At 39.3% G+C, this 22,146-nt stretch overlaps 1 long non-coding RNA gene across 1 annotated transcript in view; it reads left to right on the forward strand.

The window, feature by feature from the left end:
• LOC136013994 (uncharacterized) overlaps positions 1-22,146 on the forward strand; it is a 39,721-nt gene that overhangs the window by 8,057 nt on the left and 9,518 nt on the right. Inside the window, exons 2-3 of the long non-coding RNA XR_010612473.1 lie at positions 17,477-17,607; positions 20,852-22,094. This is a non-coding gene — a long non-coding RNA (uncharacterized LOC136013994). The remainder of the gene's footprint in view (positions 1-17,476; positions 17,608-20,851; positions 22,095-22,146) is intronic.

Here is a 22,146-nt window from a genome sequence, read left to right on the forward strand (position 1 = left end):
GGACAGGGATAGAGCAGTTGATGTCATCTACCTTGACTTGTGCAAAGCGTTCGACACTGTCCCACATGACATCCTTCTCTCTAAATTGGAGAGACATTAATTTGATGGATGGACCACTCGGTGGATAAAGAACTGGCTGGATGGCCGCACACAAAGAGTTGTGGTCAATGGCTCGATGTCCGGCTGGAGACCGGTAACGAGTGGTGTCCCTCAGGGATCAGTGTTGGGACCGGTCTTGTTTAACATCTTCATCGCTGACATGGACAGTGGGACTGAGTGCACCCTCAGCAAGTTTGCCGATGACACCAAGCTGTGTGGTTCAGTTGATACGCTGGAGGGAAGGGATGCCATCCAGAGGGACCTTGACACGCTTGTGAGGTGGGCTGATGCCAACCTTATGAAGTTCAACCATGACAAGTGCAAGGTCCTACACCTGGGTCGGAGCAATGCCAGGCACAGCTACAGACTGGGCAGAGAAGAGATTCAGAGCAGCCCTGCGGAGAAGGACTTGGGGGTGTTGATCGATGAGAAAATGAACATGAGCCGGCTTCAGTGTGCGCTCGCAGCCCAGAAAGCCAACCGTATCCTGGGCTGCATCAAAAGGAGCGTGACCAGCAGGTCGAAAGAGGTGATCCTGCCCCTCTACTCTGCTCTTGTGAGACCTCACCTGGAGTATTGTGTGCAGTTCTGGTGTCCTCAACATAAAAAGGACATGGAACTTTTGGAGCAAGTCCAGAGGAGGCCACGAGGATGATCAGGGGACTGGAGCACCTCCCGTATGAAGACAGGCTGAGGAAGTTGGGGCTGTTCAGCCTGGAGAAGAGAAGGCTGCATGGAGACCTCATAGCAGCCTTCCAGTACCTGAAGGGGGCCTATAGGGATGCTGGGGAGGGACTCTTCATCAGGGACTGTAGTGACAGGACAAGGGGTAATGGGTTAAAACTTAAACAGGGGAAGTTTAGATTGGATATAAGGAGGAAGTTCTTTCCTGTTAGGGTGGTGAGGCACTGGAATGGGTTGGCTGAGGAAGTTGTGAATGCTGCATCCCTGTTGGTGTTCAAGGCCAGGTTGGACAGAGCCTTGGATGACATTGTTTAGTGTGAGGTGTCCCTGTCCATGGCAGGGGGGTTAGAACTAGATGATCTTGAGGTCCTTTCCAACTATTCTCTGATTCTACGATTCTATATCACCTTGTTCATTCAATTCTAATCAAAAAGCTTTTTGAAGGTGTTTTTCTGTTTTTTACCGAGCATTTATGAGAGTATACCTGAGAAAAGGGAGCTCTATTAGCAGCCACAGAAAATGCAGAAACAGAAAAAACTCTCCTTGTGACTGCTTTGAGAAATATCATGTAGCCATGAAAGCATCATTTTTGTTTCTGAAAAAATGAGATTTAACAAAAAAACTTTGACACCTACTGCTAGTATGGCAAGCTGTGCAGCCTGTTTCATATTTGACACCTACTGCTAGTATGGCAAGCCATGCAGCCTGTTTCATATTTGCATGTATTCTTTTCAAGTTTATAAAATACATATTTTCCTGCTCAGAAAGATTTTACCAAATTTCCCCTCCTTCGAACTGCATTACAGGCTGCAGTGCACAGACACGTGGGTATGGCCTTTGCAGACAAACCTGCAATCCTTTTCCCTGCAGTCCAAGAAGGCCAGCTCCAACTAAGCCTGACTAAGCTCAGGTAGGAAATCCCCATCTCTTGTTTTGAAGATTTGCACATCATCAGTGGGGAGCAGAAATGATACAGCATTGAAAAATAAAACTTGTCAAAACTGACTCTTCAGAAAACCACTTCAGCTATCAAAAACATCCATTGAAAGTTGTTTTTTTAATATATATTTCCTTGAAACTGGTAGAGTAAGGGGTTGTGATGTGACTGCAGGGCAGGTTCTCCATACAAAAAGGGATCTTTTATCACAGAGGTCATAAGTGCTGTAACAATCAGTGGAGATTCAATCCTGCTGGGTTTTTTTAATTCTCAGGCCATAATATTTTGAATACTCTGTTGAGGAGGTTGTTAGGATGGTAATCTAAGACTTAATCAACTTTAATCCTACTTAGATATCAATCTCCTCAGTGTCCATCTCCTCTTTATAACAACCGTCATTCCAGCTTTTGGTAATAACATGAGGACCCTCCCAACCTGGTATTCTATGATCCTATGATGTCAAACTGCAAGAACATGAAAAAGTTACCAACTCTTAGTGCCATCACTAGCAAAGCCACAGCTACTACAGGAGGGCTGGCAGAATGAGCACACTACAACACCAAGCCAATATGCAGAGCATGGGAGAGGCGTAATCAGTGTTACCTTCTCATTGTAACGCTTAATAAAAATGGATAATAAAGCATTTGGAGTACTGTTGAAACAAAAAGCTAGTTAAAATGAACCTGATAAGACAAGGCTCAGTGGGTTTTCTTGAATGAAGTGCTAGCCTTAAGCAATCAAAAAGAATTTCCCAAGAGCTTGCTTAATGGAGGAATAAAAAGAAACATTTGCTTCACATGGCTCATTCTCCCCATCTTTTGTGGTTAACTGTGTTTGTGCTTGGGACCCACAGTGATGCCTTCCAGCCCTTACAGAGTAATGATGCCCAACACAGCCTTCCCTTTGTCAGGCAAGCTGCTTATGCACTACACCTGCTTGGGTGGGCAGGAACAACATCGGTTTCTCAGATGTCCAGAAAAAGCTTAAGAAACCTTCTAGTTAAGCATGAAGAGAGACATAAAGAAAGAACCTTGTTTTTTCCGACTTCTAATTGCTAGAAATGTCACCTATGGAGGGCTGTGGACACTAATCTCAAAACAAGGGCAATGTGCACTTAGACATATATAATGCGAGTGATGTGCTTTTGAAGGACATATGGCTATGAGAAACCCAGGGTATAAAAAATTATGAAGAAGACATAAGCACTATCTTTATTTTCCAGGTCCCTGTAGCAGCATCTCAGGAAATAAAATTTGGAGAGCTATTGCACAATGTAAAAAAGCCCTTTTTCTAGTTAATGTACTGTACTCAATGATTCTGTGTTTGAAATCACATCCTATCTGTGCTGCCCTTTTTCCTGTGCCACCTGACCAGGAGCAGTTAGTGGGTCCTGCCTGTAAATGGGAGGTGGAGCAGACCATCAACCCAGGTCCACCAGTGAAGAACTACCTCTCAATCAAGTACTGTGCTTTGTCAGACATTGAATCCCTTCCAGCAGACACAGACTTTGGTATTAATCATACCATACGTGGTAAATTTTGTTTTTCAATAAAGAGAAAGCCCTTCTAGCTAAAAAAGCTTAACTTAAAGTAGAATATAGACTGGGCTTTTAATTCATCTCCTTTCATATGCAAAATATGTCTAATTACTGTTCTCTGTACCTGGAGTACTGAAACTTATCACGAGATGTTACGTATTGCAAGGAAATGTAGCACAGTGCAAGATGCAGCATTCAACAGCCTATCGGGTGGGAGGAGAAACCTTCTGCATGATACAGAGAAACACTTGCAGATCCCTGGTATTACTACAGCCATGATGAACTATCAGTTTGGTTAGCTTCCCCCTGACCCACAGCCAAAGATCCAACATTTATACTCATGCAACCTCTTCCTTTTAAAAACAACCTTTTTTTTCTCTTTCTTCTTATCTTCCCTGCCAATTGTCAGTAATGAATTGATGAAATCCATCTAGGATTTCTATGAAGGTACTCAGAATATGTTTTGAAGAGATGAAGGCAGAAATGAAGGGGCATCTGTTTATATATTCCAGTCTTGTGACAAAGTAAAATATTTAGCAGTTTGCTAATGAAGGTAGAAAACGGAATATGTTCTGCAGAACAAAGCAATCCTTTGAGAACCTACTTAATGAGATTAATGCTAGCTGAAATGACAGTCTCTGGTTTAAAGTCCCAAACTACCTGCATGGAGGAAAAGATAAAGGAAGTTAAACACATTTCCTCTTTTCTTCTTTAGACTTTCTGTTTGTTTGTTTTTAAAAACTGGGGAGAGAAGATAAACAGAAAAATAATATTCAGACTTATGTAAAGAAAGGAGCTCTTCTCATTTAATACACTGTAGAAAAAAATGTGTGCAATTTACAATGGTAAGCTTCAAATCAGTTTGCTGTAAATGTATAGTAATCTAATAAATTATATTTAATAGCCTTACAGCATGAAACCATATAACCACATAATATCCACTATTATTCAGCTAGATCAAATTTAAATGGTAAGGCTGAATACAGTCAACATTTTCTCCAATGGAATTAGCTGAATAAATGTAAGTATGACAAATGTGGATACAACTCACTGTCCTAAACTGCCTTCTAGATTGGATCAACAGAAACAGCCTGAGTATGTGCTACTGACTTGGATGCGTACAGTTCAGAGCAAAGTTTAGAAGCATTAAGTTTACTTAGGCTAAAAGGCTACAGGAGCCTAAGCTATAGAAGCTTCACAGGCATGTTGTCTTTTCCTTATTTAGTGGTTGGAGTTTGAAGCCAGAAAGCATTCAAGGTTGAAAGAGTCAGAAAATCCACTATCTCTACAAAGTTCATAAAAGACAGTCTCGCACACAGTGATCATAAGTTGCACTGTTATTTGAACAAGGCCCTTAAAGAAAAATTTTAACATCCACTTCTAGGGTTCAGAGATGCTACAGACCAAGGACCCTTTCCCACCATCTCATAGTGTCTTGTCTATTGAGGTTTGCACAAAACACCAGTATTTACCTCATAATGGAGGATCATTTAATGGCCCTTGAAAGCTGTGTGAAATTATCATGGCACAATGCATGTAGAAGGTATTTTATAGTTTTAAATTCCCTCTGCCTACAGTTGTCATGAGTGGGAGATGGCAAATGGCCAGTTCTGGACTTCCCACTTAGTTATTGTGTTGTGCCTTTGGAAACTGAATGGAAACAATGATCCCCTGTGTATCTGGCATTGAACAATTCTGCTACCTTTTGTAGTAAATACTTTAATCACACAAAGTGAATGCCGAGTTTTGATGTTTGATGCAGTTTGTGATAAATTGATTACTGATTAGGTATTGCTAGTGTATGACCTCAACCAGTCTGTGTTTCCCACTGTCCTGGTTATCTTCATTTCATGTTTTCCTACAGTATGCAACTTATTTGTTAAGAAGGAACAGGCATCTTAGCTTAATATGTTTAACACTCCCTAGCAAAGCTAACAGAACAGGAAGGCTGAGACATGGAAATATCTTCTCCGCTTTTTTCTCATTAGGCTATGTCAGAGGGAGTGGAACAGTACGTAGAGCAAGAGATTCTGTTTTAAGCAACTCCTTTTTGGTTTTTAATACATTCTAGGTTGCTTGTTTATTAGAAATAATTCCTATGAATTATCACATTCAGAGCCAGCTACTGCTATCAGTGCTGAACAAAGAATGGCTTAATGGCACAGAGAGTCATTAATACAATTTATCAGCCTGAATAGCTTAGAATCATAGACTGCCTCAATCTGTATGCAGATGGTGCTCCAAAGCCATCTATCTACAAACAGTCCAATCAATATGGTTTCATCTTGGCAAGAATGTTATTCAAAGCTGTACAGCAAAGTGACCACACTTCCATTTCTTAAGAGCTTCTCTTTCTTTAAATGATTGTTGAGAGATCATTTTTCCTGACCATGGCATAAATGATATTCAGGAGAGTAGGCTCAGATTTTGTTATATTATAGTCAAATGAACAAAGACAAAGAAGACAAAACCCACAAACTAATTGATATGGTTCAAAATTCCCAGTGATTTGACACAATGAGGAGGCTAAGTTCATAATTAAAAAAAAGAAAAACCAACCAAAACCCCAATAAAATCTAACACACAGAAAAAGCAGAATTAAGGTTTCCATGGTAATGTTAACATTGACTCTTTCAGTAACTTAAAAGATGGTCTTTCATTCTTCTGCTTAGACAGTTCCTGTCTGACATCTGACTTTTCCTGCCACTTTATTGTACAGTTACAGTCCTCTACTTGCTGTTTCGTCATTTTATTGAGTCAAATAAAGCCAGCTCTTACAAAATCAGACTGAAGGTCAATGTGCTCACTTTCCACAGCACAATATTAAAAGCAAGCTTTTAATAATTATTAATAACTATTATTAATAACAATAATGAAGTCTAGATTATTTCCTGTGTTCTGTGAAGAGTCTGAAATGTCAGCAATATGTTGAGTAGCCCCCAACACCCTAAACCAAGACTAAGCCCACTGCTTCGTCCAGCTTTGCACAAACTCAGAGCTTGTTTTGTGTTAAGTTCATAGGTGATGCTACTCTTTTAAGAACAGTGATGGTCCACAACATCACGTCTAGTCAGTCCAGAGACCAGAGAGATATCAGTGCTGAGTTCAGATCTTTTGTCTCTGTACCTCCTCGTGAACAAGGGCAGTGCAGCCTTTTGTCTGGCTGCAAGAGATAAGCTTGGCAGGTTTGATTGCTCAGTGTAAAGGCAAAGGTATGTTCTCCATGAACCAAATCCAGTCTTGTTGCAATACACCTGACTTCAGATAAGCTTCCTTCTAGGAAGCTTCCTTCAGCTAAATCATACAAGAAATATGGAATAAAAGAAATAATAATAAAAAAATATAAATAAAATTTTGTGTCTTTAATTACAACTTCAGGGAAAAGTGTTCTGAGGTTTGTACAAATGATATTTTGCTTGTGTGACACATGTAGTGCTCTCTAGCCCTGTTTTTTTCTAGACTGTTTTTTTCAATTCTTTAATAAAGAATTAGCTCAAACATGTATCTATATTGGCGTAATTTGGAGTTGCCATGGCAATGCTGACATACCAGAAATAAACACAGCGTGAAAGTATAGTGTAATTATAACCATCACTGAGATTCAAAAGGAAATATTTCTCAGGCAGTTTTAAGTCAATGCAATGCAAGTATCTTATTTGTGTGCATTTGTGGAGATATTATTTTTATGACAGTGTTAAGCAGAAAGGGCTTTACTGAGGGCTCACCAAATTCAGTGGGAGTCTTGCTGCTGATTTTAGTGATTATTCTTTTGGATGTGTAGATTCATTTTGCTTTGTATCTATGCCTGTCAAAATGTACAGTGCAAATTTAGTCCTTCCAGCATTTGCACTTCCAATGCTTTCTGAGTTTCAGAATTTGGCCAGTGGATATCTGGGTGGATGCAGGTGAAGGAGGGCCTTTTCACAGTCAGTCTGTACGTTCCCACCTTGCAGACAAGGGGTGTACCTTCACCTGTATGTCAGTGCACCAATAATATAAGATGTATGCTGGAGAGGAGCAGGATGAAGATTAAAAGATTCACAGGCTCCTCCATGCTGCCTTTGAAAGACAATAAGTAACAGAGGTGCAGGATGGATGTGGGGAAATTGTAGCAGATCATAAACAACACATCACAGGGCAGGGGAGGAGGAGGTACAGCTGATATGAATTGAGGCAGCAGGTCTCATGCAACAGAATTTCTTTTAAATAGTGTAATGATTTGGCAGGTAGGAGTGCAGGGGCACTGCCTCAAGATGGTAACTTCTTTGAATGAACAGTAATAAAAAGCTGACCTTTACAATACAAATTCAAGATAGAGGGCTGGAGTTTTTTTTTTTGTTTTTTTTTTTTTTTTTTGTTACATTAAGTCTGTCTCTAACATTTATTTCTGCTGAGGTATCTGAGCATCAATGCTGTTTCAGAAGTCAGAGTCTTAAAATTCTTCCATTCTTTCAAAAAAGTAAATTGTTCCCCCTGGGAAAAGCCTAATAAAAAAGCTAAGGAACAACCCCTCCAACCTTGCCTTACTTTTAACTGTTTGGGGAGTTATTTTAGAAAAACTACTTGTGTTTCTTTTTCTGCTTCTCTCAGTAAAAGAAAATCCAAGGTGTTTGTATACCTTGATGGCAGATTTACATCTGGGAATATGTGTGAATTTCACTTAAATATTACTTTAACTCTAGATTTCCTGAATTCAGAATGACAGTTCCTAGAATAGTTATTTAAATGGCAGGTTTCAGTCATAGGTTACTGCTATGTCCTAAAATAAGACTCGATGCTTTTGGCCTTCATTATAACCTCTAATTTGCAGTGGGGAATCCAGAACTCACACCCTAGTTATATGTGAGTTCTCTCCACTTCCCTCCCTCAGGAAGCTGCAGAGAGCGATGAGGTCGCCCCTCAGCCTCCTTTTCTCCAAATTAAAGACCAAAGTGTATAGCTGCTCCTCACAGCACATTTTTTCCAGCCCTTTCGCCAGCTTTGCTGCCCTCCTCTAGACACCTTCAAGGACCTTTCACATTCTTCGATTGCGGAGCCCAGAACTGCACACAGTATACCCCAGTGGGGCCACACCAGCACTGAATACAGCAGGATAATCACCACTTCTGACCTGCTGGCCACACTGTGTTTTGTGCACCCCGGGATGCAGTTTGCCCTCTTGGCTGCCGAAGCCCACTGCTGAATCCTGTTGAGCCTGTAGGTGACCAGCACCTCCAGATCCCTTTCTGCAGGGCTGCTCTCCAGCTGCTCCTCTCCCAGTCTGTACTTGTGCCTGGCGTTATTCCATCCTAGGTGTAGGATTTGGCATTTGGACTTGTTAAATTGCAATGCTAACGCAGGAGGCACTAAACACTAAGGTTTCTCCAAACATCTCTTGTCACACTAAGCACTCAAAGCCCTTAAGCAATCACAAGAAAGTAGAGATAACCTTTGCCTTTTAAGTTAGGTCACATTTTTATGTATATATGTGTGTGTTATTATTATCAATATGTGGGTTTAATGTATATATTATATAATACATATCTTTATAATGCGCAATAAATAACATCATAAAATATCAAATATTAGCAGCAGTCTTAAAAGGCACTGATGAAGCTAAATAAGAAACCTTTGTGTTGACAGAAAGGAGAGGGGAAAATAACATAGTCTGTGAGTGCATTATCATTTACAGGTGATTTTAATGCATCAAATAGTAGAGTTAGTGTAGCAGGTTGGTGCATCCAGAGCAATCACTCAATAAGAATTTTCCTGACAGTAAGAGGATGTTTTTTTTATTCAGGAATTGGTTTTAATGGATATGATATGTCTAAAAGGCTGCACAGCATTCTGAAAATTGGGCGCTCGTTATCAATGGTGCATTTTGCAGACAGATGATTCTGCCACAGTATGTCTGGTTTTCAAGGGGCAAAAGAAACTGAGTGGGGTGAAACATTAACTGTCAGAATGGACACAGAACCTATTACCACAGTATAGTTTTGAGTAAAGAGTGGAAAAAGGAGGAAATTAAAAAGCTTTCAGACACCTTGCCATGGAATTTAGGGATCTGAGACGTAAAAACATTTTTTCTTACATAGTACATTGCTATTTAGGGGTGACTGAGAAGCAAGAAGCACTGGGGACTTCTGTGTCTCTGAAACTACCTGAGAGAAAAATGGAGCTGTAGAAAAGAAATTACACTTCAGCAGCATTTGGGCACACAAACTGACTACTACTAAGTCCCTAGAATTAGACTCTTGAAATAGGGCAACAAATCTCTTTTCTTTATAAATAGTAATTAAGATATGATTGCACTGCTTTCATAGATCAGTTCTGAACACAGAGGACTACACAACTGAACACTTCATATAATTTATTTGGAAGTAAAACTACTAGAACCATTGCAGAATTTTTCACAGCTTGCTCTTTGTGTATCTCTACAGTGAGATGTAACTGAGAAAAAGAAACCAATCCAAAAAAACCCAAAACCTTAAAGAATTGAGAGCATGTACCAGTAACTTCAGGTAGGACACAGGTATCAAGATTATAGTGGCTTTCCTAAACCAATAAATTTTTTAATGAAAAATTGAACATGTTGAAGTGTATGGATTCATAACTGAGGAGCTCAAGGAATTTAAGTATACCATCTAAAGTCAGAGAAATGAAAACAAATTATAAAGAATTACAGTATCTGTCTTTAAAAAATAGTTCAGTCAAATTTGGTATCACAAGCACTGAAGTCTGAAACCAGTTTTTATTATTCAGCTATTTCAAATGTCACTGAAGTCTAAATTAAAGATAAAGTAAAGAAAGCCTAACAGGTCCAAGCACTGCTTCTTTCACACTACTTCGCAGTCTTTTGGGTGCTGCTTGCACTACCACACTATTGCTGTGCTCCTGCTGTCTACTTAAAAAATTAGACCAACTGGGTCCATTATTTTGTAAATGGAATGGAACAATTTATTTGTACTCCTCAACTCTGAGACCAGAAGCTATTGTTTTAAATGCTTTATCTGGTTTCTTTTATATGTAATCCATGCATGTATATTTTTCCTAGAACCCAAATTAAAGAGTTGTATGTTATTTTCAAGATATCTAATCCCATTTTGAAGACTCCAGTGCAATGGAAAACTTATCTTTTCACTGCAAAATCTCTCCAACAGGAAATTAACTTCATTGCTAGAAAATTACGTCTGATTTTAAGTTTGAATGCATATGACTTCAGCTTTAAGATGCTGGTTCTTGTCATTCCGTTGCATGTGAGAGTGAAGAGAAAAGCTAACAACATTGTCAAGTTACCTTTTCCTTAATACTGGTACTTTGATACTACAATAAAATAATTTCTTATCCTTCACATCATTAAAAGGCATAATACATGGAAACCTTAATACTACAGCTGTATCTTTAGAATCCTTACTGCTTGCACCCTTTGTGATCTACCCCATCCTTTTGGATAGGAGCCTCCAGAACAGAGGGCAACTTTGCAGCAGTTAATCTTCCCTGTGTAACAAATTGACCTGCACAGCTATTAGGCAACCTAATATGGCATGGACCTGCTCCCTTTCTTGACCTGAGGGGAAAATGACTCCTTGCAGTGTAGAGCCATTTCTGCTGTCCTGACTTTTTGACATTGATCTGCGTTACAGAGAGAAATTAAGAACCTTAGTTATCAAGAGGGAAAAAGAAATAGTGACTAAACCCTATCTAAAAATACCTTAATGGGCAAAAGGGAACAAAGGCTTGTAAGGGTTTCAGCCTAGTCCGTATAACCATAATGAGATTAAATAGCTGGGTGCTGTAGCTAACACATTTAGAGTGGAAATGGCATATACATCTTTAACAGAGAGGATTGCTTACCTAGATGTTGAAGGATTCTCTAGTGGATATTAATTACTTGAAGTCATTGAAAAAAAAGAGTGATTCAGACATTCTCATGAATTATCCACACAAATTAACAGGTAAAATGTTATGAGCTGCTTTATAGAAAGGCCCCAAAATCACACAGTACTCCTTTCTGGCCTTCAAAACTATAAATCAGGGGGAAAAGATGACTAATAAACCCTACCCAACAATTAGAATCCATCGATTTACTGATAAATTCACAGTCAATAAGATGGACTTTATCTGCTGCTTAACTTGTGCGAAATCACAAAGTTAAAATAAACTAACAATATACATGCAAATATTTCACTCAAGGTATCTTAATATGCGTGAAAAGCCCTGTTCGTAACAGGACAGCGGCCTAAATTCAGATTTAAAATCTTTGTGCTAGGAAGACATTGAGCTGAGAGATTTCTGCCATCATTAAGAGATCACAGATGACAGTCTATCTGCTGCCATTTATCACAAAACACCAAATGAAAACAGACTCTACAGAACAAGAGAGAAATGTCCATAGGACCAAGAAGAAATATCAAATTGCTATATCTGCATAATCTGCCCTTTGTGGCTTCCCATTGACTGACAGCTTCAGAAACTGAACTACTGAAGCATGAAGGCTTGGACAGCTTTTGGGCACAAAGAGAAGTTCTGCTGAAGCATCCTGCTTAATGGCACAGAGCACCTCCCACAAGGGCTGAAATAGCTCCTAAAAGCCTTTTTGGGTAGAACTGGTGGGGTTTAGCTCTGAATTTCACTCCTGCTTGGAGACCACAAAGCTGCATAATATCCTGGCTGTAAACCTGGAGGAATGAGTTAGAAAAATGGGGTTTATTCAGTTTCTCTTTTCCTGCTAAGTGAAAAAGTAAGTGTAAACCTGCTTCCTGGAAGTTCACACTGATACTAAAAAAAAGTAGCAACATGAACACAAATAAAAGAGGGTGAGAACTTACTAAGGAGAAGTAGTGCGTTAGGATTTCTTGCCTTTAAAACTATCTCATAGTTTTGGTGGCTTTGGTTCCTTTTCTTTCTTGGGACTTAGATTTTCCACTGTTTAGGGTTGTGATTTTTCCATCAAAATTGATGCAAACACAAGTGGGTTTCATTAGCTGTCTGAAAAATCACTTGGTGCTTGATGAATCTTCTAGGCATGAAATACGGCAGCTCAGTAGGTGGCTAGAACTGATTTAGATTTCCTTTTTAAATGGCATAAACTTGATTTCAGTAGGAATAAAAGACAGCTAAAGTAGCATATTGATCTAGCAAAGCAAGAAGCATCTTCGTATGAGACGATTCCTATGCCACTAATAAGGGCATCTGAAAGACAAACCAGAAGTAGAAGTACAGTTCATATACAGTTAAGCCTAGCAAACCTACTGCAAACTTGAGGGGGTCCACACATCGTTTGAAAGCTACATGTGGACCATGCAGGTGGCAAGTACATCAAGTCCCTGCAGAGTTTCCTCTGTGGCTGTGGGATTGAGATCCTTGAGTACCGAGGGCTAAGGTATTTCTGAATTGCCCTCCCACAGGTCTTTCAGCTTCCCCAAGTCCGAGAAGATAATGAAGGAAGCCTGCTTGCCCATGTACTGTGTACACAGCCCACTGTCTCCAACGAGGTGGTCCCACTAGCTTTTTGTTTTTAATGTTTTCTGTTATGCTACAGCATGGGAGATATTACTAGCAAGAGTGAAAACAGGGTCTTGGTGATGGGTCTCTCCAGCTTACTCTAGCTGAGGTTGCAGAGTGAGGGGCTAATCCCTGTGCAACACACAGATGCGTCCTCAGGGTTCATTGCCAGGGGGCACATAAATCTCCTCACAAGACACTCTGGGAAAGAAAGTGTGCAAGGGCACCCTTCATAGAATCATGGAATAATGGAATGGTTTGGGTTGGAAGGGACCTTAAAGATCATTTAGTTCCAAGCCCCTGACACGGGCAGGGACACGTTTCACTAGAGCAGTCTGCTCAAAAGCCCACCCAGCCTGGCCTTGACAGACCCTTGCAGAAGGCCAGACAGCGATTGCTACACCATAAGTGTGCAAAAGATCAATCCTGGGCTGACCACATGACACAAGTGCATGTGCTGCAGACAAAGAGATCTATGGCTGATCTGGATCCACTCTTATGTATTGCTTCAAGGGTGTTCAGGTTCTTGTCCTTTTAGTTCTTTGTGATTCTTTTTGATATCTTATTCTGTCTCCAAGTTGTTACATTAGGACCTTCTTTTTTGATTATTTTATCTCCTTTCCTATTTTCTTTGTACACCCCAAGCACTGTGGAAGAGCAATCTCTTAATCCAATGAAGGCTTTGCCACATCAACCCTTCCTTCTCACCTTCTGTTAGATCTACACAGGGGTGATATAGAGGAGAAAGGATTTACTTTTTACTAACATGGTGGTGGTTTAATAAAATTCACATAAAAGAGAAAGGGATTTACTTTGAGTTTTTATTATTTTGAGTAACAAACACCGGAAGTCTCTTCTTAAAACCTTTCTTGCCTTAATGCCGGGGACAAACCTTAAAATGGTAAAAGTGCTGCAGGAATGATTGTTGATTGATGTTATATGCCACTGATTCCTTGTACTCTCCAACTGCCTCTTGTCTTGGATGATAAAGTCTTGGAAAACAGAATTTTATTTTTATTCTTTGAATAGCACTCTGCATCTCCTGTCACGCTCTATTCCTAGAATGGTCTAGGAAGAAGAAGAAGAAATGTAAAAACATTAGGACACTTTTATCAGGTCGAAACAAAGATCCATCTAAGCAATTCTCCTGCTCCAACAATAGCTAGCAGCAGAGGAATAGAGCAGAACACAAAAGCAGATGTAGTGTTGGCATCCACATTTGAGCAATCTGAAACTTTGGGACTTTCTAAGCTAGGCGTCTTATTTTTATCAGCCCTGGACTGTGACATTTCCCAAAAAAAACTTGAGGCATTCACATTGTCTGATGAAAATGAGTCCCACGGCTTAATTAGGCCATCTGTAAGAAAGTACTTTTTTTGTTTACCTTATGCCCTGTTGAACAATTTTGTTCATGGAAAAACTGTGTGGTCACAACAGGCTCAGTAGTAATACCATCAAAGCAAGGTGCTGAGTCTGCAGTGTATGCTACTGGCCCAGACTGTCTTACTGACTGGAGCCCCACTAACTCTGGTGGAAATCTATGAAAGTACATGGCCCAATGAGGTAATCTGTAGTATGAGTTCATCTTCAAAAAACGCTGAGAAAACACTTGTTCGTTTTCTTCAAATAACGTGATGACCATTTTGAAAAAAAAAAAAGATTTCACCCTTGTGACTAAGAAAAATTAACTTAATCTTTTTTGCTAAGAATATAGCAGCTTTGCAGATAAGGATGAAACTACAAAATACACGAAATTAAATAGAATTCATAGTTTAGGAGTTTAGGATTTTTCTTCTTTTTTTTTTTTTTTTTTTGAGATACCTGAACAACCTGGAATTCACATAAGACAAAAATGTCTGTGGTTTTACGTCTTAAAACAAGACTGATTTTAGGACTGTGTTATGATGATGTTGCTGAACAGCAGATCTAAGTTTGCACTCACCAATGGCTTTCACAAACCAATAACTTTCATCAGCCATGATCATTAACCCAAATGTCAGAGTTCCTCTCCAAGCTGCCTTATGGTGAAAGTGATGAAATTTTCAGCCCAGATTGCAAGATCCCAAGAGTGTCGGCTCTCACTAATCACTGTTAATGGCTATTTCAGCAGTTACAGGAGCGAGACTTTTGGTATCAGAGTACCCCTGCATGCTGTTATCTAAACCCATGAAAGATCTGTACAAGGAAACCCTTTTTAGTGTTTATGAAGTAACGGTCTATGAGAGAATAGCTCCACATTTCACGTTTTTATCATGTTTCATCACTTTTTCTTCCCATTGGGGAATTCCTCAGGAAGTGATCCTGTCTTCATTATGATTCTGATAATACCTTTTTGAGGGGGAAACTATCTTACCTCTGATGAATGGCAAGCCCCATTTCACTGCCTTGCATTCATATAAACCAACCTTATGGAAAATACTTCAGGCTGTAATGGTGACCAAACATATTTTTTCTGGTGGTGTTCTTTCCCTAGACTGGTCAAATTTCTGTGTGCTCACCTCACAGGAACAGAAACAGGGGATGTGAGGCAGTGTTTGAGGAAACACAACTCAGTATTTCCACTGCTGTGCAACTTGTCTCACATTAGAGAGCATCAGCCAGTGTCTCTGCCACTTGCTTTGGCCCCATCACCCTCATGCACATGTGGGCACTGACAGCTTCTCATACGTGGGCACATACCCAGCCTAGTATGTCTGGGAAGTCAGACAAACAAAAAAAATTGGATAATGCCATTATCAGCTGAACTTTAGAGCTCTCAAAGCATTCTAATTACTCAGGGGTGTGGGGAAAAAGATCTTCAAGGGCAAGATAGAATATATCTGGATGTGTCAGTTGTCAGTGGTATTAAAATGCTCCATATCTGAGAGCATGTCGGAATGACTTCATTGGAGTATTGGCCAAGTGTTTTAAACATGCACCATCTGCCTTTCCATGCACTCCTCTTTCTGTTGAGAGCAGGCAGTTTAGCAGATACACATTACGCTCTCAAATGCTGTCGTAAGAAGTATCTGGGGCCTTGTGTTCCTTTCCTTGATGAGCACATTCAGAAGCATTCCTGGTGGTGAGAATACCTAAAGCTGTATTCTTCTAAAAAACCCTCCAGGACTAAAGCCAAAATCATTTGCTTCAGGAATACTTGAACCATTTGGAGGCAGCACCTTTGTTTAAATTTTGACTAGTAGAAATGTCTAACTCTGTAGAGTGTGTTTTTATATGACTCTCCTGCTCAGAACAGCAGATATTGCAGATGAATCAACATTATCATGAAGCAAGAGAATCATAGAATAATTTGATTTGGAAGGGAGATTGAAAGGTCATCTAATCCACACACACCACTGCAATGAGGGTACCCAAAACCACGGCAAAACATTCTCTACAGCTGTGTCATCTATTAGCAACTGCTCTGCCAAAAGTTCTCTCATAAGAACTGAGACTATAGTCAGCTTCTAGCTCAATTAATATTTAACCATTTATGCAGTATGAAACAGCTCCAGTTGAAGTGCAAGTAAGAGAGCATAGCTGGGGGGATGTTTATTTGCTCTTGGTAGACATACGTGAATTAGTTCTGACAATGCTCTGAGAGAGCAGATTGCGATCAAACTCTGATGCAAAAGTCTTCTGACCATCCCGCATCTCACCTCCTCCAAACGAATAACAATATCCAAAGAGAAAGAACTGGTTAGGGGGAATTGAAAAAAATAAGATCTGAGTGTTGCTAGGTTGCATTGGCAAAAATAATTGCAACATATATGCGTAGAAGAAACCATAGACTGCAGAAGAATAAGACTAATTTCCAGAAGGCTGTTGAAAAAATCAAAGGCTAAATACATATACTGAAATCAAAAATTGCGGGAAACGTTGTTTGATGAAGTTGCTTGGAAGAGTACACTAAAATGTCCTTAGATGTAATAGAAAGAAGAAGTGGATTTTTAAAATGCAAACAAATTTTCAGGTAAACAATACTTGAGTGCAGGACAGACTCAAAAAATAGCCCTGGGAGTCTTAGCTTTATGTTAATGTTGAACAAATAATAATTGTTATATGAATCAAAATGGAACAAGTCTAATTTTAAGTCTGTTAAAAACAACTGAAATTCTGTTTTCTCACTGAAAGTTTCCCATTATTTTAACGACAAGTTTACTTTTCTCCACCAATTAAGTTTAAGTGAACATCTGAATTAAACATAACTTACATGGAAAATGTTAAAATGAAAAAATATATGAAACTATTATTATTTTTTTATTAAATCTTTAAAAATACAAATTCTGGAGTGAAGACAGTGCAAAATATGAATTATTCTTCTGGTGCACACAAATGAGATTCTGTATTTATACTTCTTATTCACCCAGTTACTGAAGACTATTTCAACCCTGAATTTCAGTCGGATTGTCTTTAGACATCTAGGCAAAGCACTAGAAAATTCTCTATCAGTGGCAATGATCAGAGACAGGAAAGTCAATAGATGACTCTTACTGTTATTTTTCAGCTTGCTTTGTGAGGTGAATAGTGAGAGAGAATAGTATCCTTTATAGGCACAGTATTCCAGCACAGGGGTTGGCAGAAAACAGACCTCACCCAGTCCTTACCCACTCTTGCACCCCTTTGTTGCTGTCTGTAGCATTTTGCCCCAGCCTCTGCCCAGAGGTGCTGCATAGTGATTTCTTCCCTCAGAACAGGCATGACCACTCCAGCCAGATGCTCTCATTTATTACCTCTTTCCTCTGCTTTCTTCACAGGATTTCAGGTCATTTTCACTTGGATTGGTTTGTCTGGATTGTATATCACAAAAATGAGATATATTTAAGACCATGGGAAGCATAATGGGCTAAGAAGATAGTGGATTAAAGATATTATTCAGCTTTTAAGGGTAAGAATTGGTCCTTTTAACTGGTAATCCATGGTCTTTTACAACAGCCTCAGTTCTTTTTTTTTTTTTTTGCATTCAGACATGGATGAGATACACAATATACTAGCTCCCTAGATGAGATTTCTCACCAATAACTGCCTAACACTATATCTATGTGCTCTGAAGCCCAGAGGTACTGGAGTTGTAAAAGGACATTTAACACTGAAAGAACCCACTCCATCTCCTGTCAGCGAATCAGTTTGTGACCCACAATCTGCTGCCTGTCTGGACCTTCCTTAAGCCTAACCCATAATGACTAAATTAATGTGTATGAGTATCATAGTGTAGTAAAAGACCATGGAGTACAATATGAACACCAGTACCAATCACCTCCTTTCTCTAAAAGCTGTCTAGTGTTCTCAGACCTGTATCTTCCCAAAGCATGAAATAGTTCAGCCATAATTACAGTCCCAGTCCTAACATGATATGTTCAGAAATTTAGAGGATCAATCCCCATTGTCAAAGACAATAAACAGAAATAATTGATCTTTCTATCCGCAGGGGACAATTAATATCCAGTAAGCTACTCCCTGTCAAGTCTGTCACATTCTTTAGCCCTAACCCTCGTGCCAAGCAAAGCTTGCAACCAGGACAGTAAATTTCATCTGTAGATAGGAAGGGGGATTGGATTTCTTTCTTTACCAGGTTTTCTGGGCTTTTTATAGCAGGACTACATCCTCTCTAGCAATACAGGTGTCTAATGGATTATGGGGTGTTTTATATCCCCCAGTAATGTTACGTGGGTTTTTCTGAAAAAATTTCCTTTTCAAGCTATGTGCCCTTTCTCAGAGACTGAGAAGGGGTTAAAGCCAAAGGAATGGATAATTAACATAATTGAAAATCCTGCGGTTGTTAAGATAAGACTGTTGGGAGAGAAAACAACAGTTTATTGAAAGGGCTTTATTACTAGCTTGCTTGTTTTATTCATATTCAGGATTTTTTATAACCTGATCCAAACTTGCTGTGTCAACAATATACATACTTTGTATTTTGTGCCTCTTAAATATGAAGGTGATTGATTAACAGTTCAGGCTACAAATCGGTGCTTTGTTATTTTTGGAATTATTTTCCTTATAATCTGTAAAATGCATTAATTTCTAAACTTGGAAAGTTGTCACGGGCGAGAGTCATCCAGCAGTATATACATATACACACTACTGGATAATCTCCTTTGTACTTGGCAACTTCTTGTTAACAAAGTAAGAAAGTAATTGATTATGAAGTTCTATTTCTTTGGATGAACAGAAATATTTTTATATACATCCCTCCCTGAAACTGATTAAATAGTCTGTTAGAATGAACATGGTTTTGCAAACAGATGAAACACTGAATTAGAGGCAATTACAATACAGCTAATCTGAATAGACAGCACATTTACACAACAAATTCAGAGTAAATAACTTCTGTTCAGCTTGTGACTAATGTTTCCCTTTTCACTGTCAATCGAGCATGCTAAGGCAAACTTCTGAAAAGTCAGTATTAGAACAGATCATTTAGACTGGATATAAGGAGGAAATTCTTTCCTGTTAGGGTGGTGAGGCACTGGAATGGGTTGCCCAGGGAGGTTGTGAGTGCTCCATCCCTGGCAGTGTTCAAGGCCAGGTTGGATGAAGCCTTGTGTGGGATGGCTTATTGTGAGGTCTCCCTGCCCATGACAGGGGGGTTGGAACTAGATGATCTTGAGGTCCTTTCCAACCCTAACTATTCTATGATTCTATGATTCTGTGAATAATCCAAATTCATCCTGCAAAAAAAGCCAGGGTCATGTTGACAAAGAAAGTGTCCCCATGGTCTAGGATGACTTTACGGCTGTGTTTATGCATGGCCTCATACATCCTGTTTCTAGACCTAAGTATTTAGGGTTATCCAGGGCAGACGCCCAGGTACCAAATGTGAGTCAGCTCAGGGCAAGGTGCAGTTATTTGGTTTGCTTATGGGCAGGACCACACTGAGAGTCAACTCGTTTCAAAGCAAGTTAGCTTCAAGATTACACTTTCCCATGTGAACTGACTATCTTGGGGATCTGTCAATTGATTGATTTACAAACCGCACTCCATTTCACACCTGTAGGAATACCCTAGATGCAAATATGTATAATTCCCAAGGAAACTGCCCTACTGTTTTATAACGGTCTCTGAAAGGAAAATTGCAGCAGTATGCGTCTGTTTCTAATTATAACCACATCCAACCAGTTTCAGGATGGAGCTCAATAATCTTCTGGAAAAGATGATACAATGATGATACTATCCAAGCAGGGGACTGGTGTTACTGATTTAGGAGCTTCTTTCCTTCCAGTTAGATGTATACGATGGTGGTAAAACACAGGGGTCTTCAAATGCCATTTAAATTTTTATTAGAATCATAGAATAGTTAGGGTTGGAAAGGACCTCAAGATCATCTAGTTCCAACCCCCCTGCCATAGGCAGGGACACCTCACACTAAACCATCCCACCCAAGGCTTCATCCAACCTATGAATTTATGTCATAGAATCATCAAATAGTTTGGGTTGGAAGGGATCTTCAAAGGTCATCTAGTCCAGCCCCCCTGCAATGAGCAGGGACATCTTCAACCAGATCAGGTTGTTCAGATCTATGTATCATTAACTTGTTTTTCTTGGTTTTATAATTCTTAAATATGTATTGGCTTTTTTTTTTTTCCAGAATTTTCTTCTATGTGAGAGTGCAGTTCATCTCAGCTAATCTTAATTGTCCAAAATATATATGTTTGGTAAGGCAGTGGTCCCATCTTTTCTTATTGTGAAAAGAGACCAAAGCTTCTCCAAATTAGCCTACCCTAAAGCATTGTTCAAAATAGGTGAGATGAATTAAATTTGGCTGTAACATATTTCTGTCCACTGACTACATAGGAAACTAGACAATTATCTTGAAATGAGATGCTTAAAGTTTAAATAGTTGAAGTTTTGAATGGTTTAAATGGCTGAAATTAAGCAAGATTAATTGCACCCTCAAAGCTCACTTCTCCTTTTTATATTAGCAAGTGTTTTATCAAATCAACTTCTTTTTCTTTTTTTTCTACTACCACAGATGTCTCTGAAGACCTTTCGCATTTGATCTCTGTCCTTCTCATTGATATATTATTGTTCTATTTATTACTGTGTTATTTACCTGTGTTTCAGATTGCTTTTAGGTAATAGTAAGAGTAACCCTAATATTAACACATGTATTAAACTGTCTGTGTTCTTAGTGGCTCTCCACCTGTCCTCTGTGTGGAGGATTGGCTTGTCGAAAAAGGTCAAAAGGTCACGCTCCCATCAACGAGCTGAAACAAGACATCTGTGTAGAAGATGGTGCAAACCTCTCACGCCAGATAATGAGGGAATGAAGGACACCGGCAAACAGCAACATACTATGACCAATCACAGCCAAGGCCACTAAGTGATAAGTGCATGAGAAGGAGGATGGTGGGGGGGTGCACGGTGTAGCTGCAAAAATGTAGAAGCTACAAACCAATGATCTTGTAACGTGTAAAAGCTGTAAGCCAATGATCTCTCTGTAACCAAACTATAAGCATGCAAGCAAGGTATATAAGTATCCATCTGCTTAGCAATAAATGAGACTTGTTGGTCATCATCTGATGAGCTCGTCTCCCAGCGATTCCCACACCTCTGCTTTGACTAACTTTCATTTTTTGCTTGATAAAAAAATTTTACTTATTTTTCTGCAACTGGACTTGAGTAATTTAGTACAGGTCAGCTGCACGCCAGGGTTGTAGCTACAGCTCCTGCAGAATTACAAAACAGGTCAGATCAATAGCAAAGCATTGTAAGTATCCAAAAACCATGAGTGGGACTCAGGAAATCAACTGGTTTTTATTTAAAATGAAGAGATTAATAAATATGTCTTGTAAGATATTTTTGCCTCATGGTTTTTAAGTCTTTGAGAATTGCAACTCACTGACTTGATCTACAGCCTTATGGAAAATGTGAAATATTCATAAATGCCAAAAAGAAAGAGAGAGAGAGAGAGAGAGAGAGAGAGGGAGAGACAATAGAGATGCTGCAGAATAGCATGACTACCAATGCTATGTCTTTAAATCTTGTTTCATGTTAAAATAGAGTGATGGAAACAGTGTTTGAGAATATTGCTACTTCTCAGTTTTTCTGTAGCTCTTTTTATGGTTTATAATGTTGTCAAATAATCCTCTATGTATTTATGTGAGTTTTTAAAACCTACCCTCTGAAAATCCCATTGAGGTTCAGGGTTTCATGATATTTTCCTACATGCCTCCATCTGTTAGACCTTTTCTGAATGCTGGAAACATGAATGTATGCAGGCTGGGTAATGAAGACAGCCTTACTAAATTCTCTTTAAGTGCCTGTCTTAATCTAGGTGATTGCTAAGAAAAGAAATCCTCGAGAATAACAAAATGCTGTTTGAAAATGAAATACAATCACGGGTTGCCTATGAATGCAAGAAAAAAAAAACAGGTAGGTTAATAGGCACACATCTGTTCAGACAGGCACACAGGAATAGATCAAC

This window comes from Lathamus discolor, chromosome 4 (genome assembly GCF_037157495.1).
Source record: "Lathamus discolor isolate bLatDis1 chromosome 4, bLatDis1.hap1, whole genome shotgun sequence".
Classification (NCBI taxonomy): domain Eukaryota; kingdom Metazoa; phylum Chordata; class Aves; order Psittaciformes; family Psittacidae; genus Lathamus; species Lathamus discolor.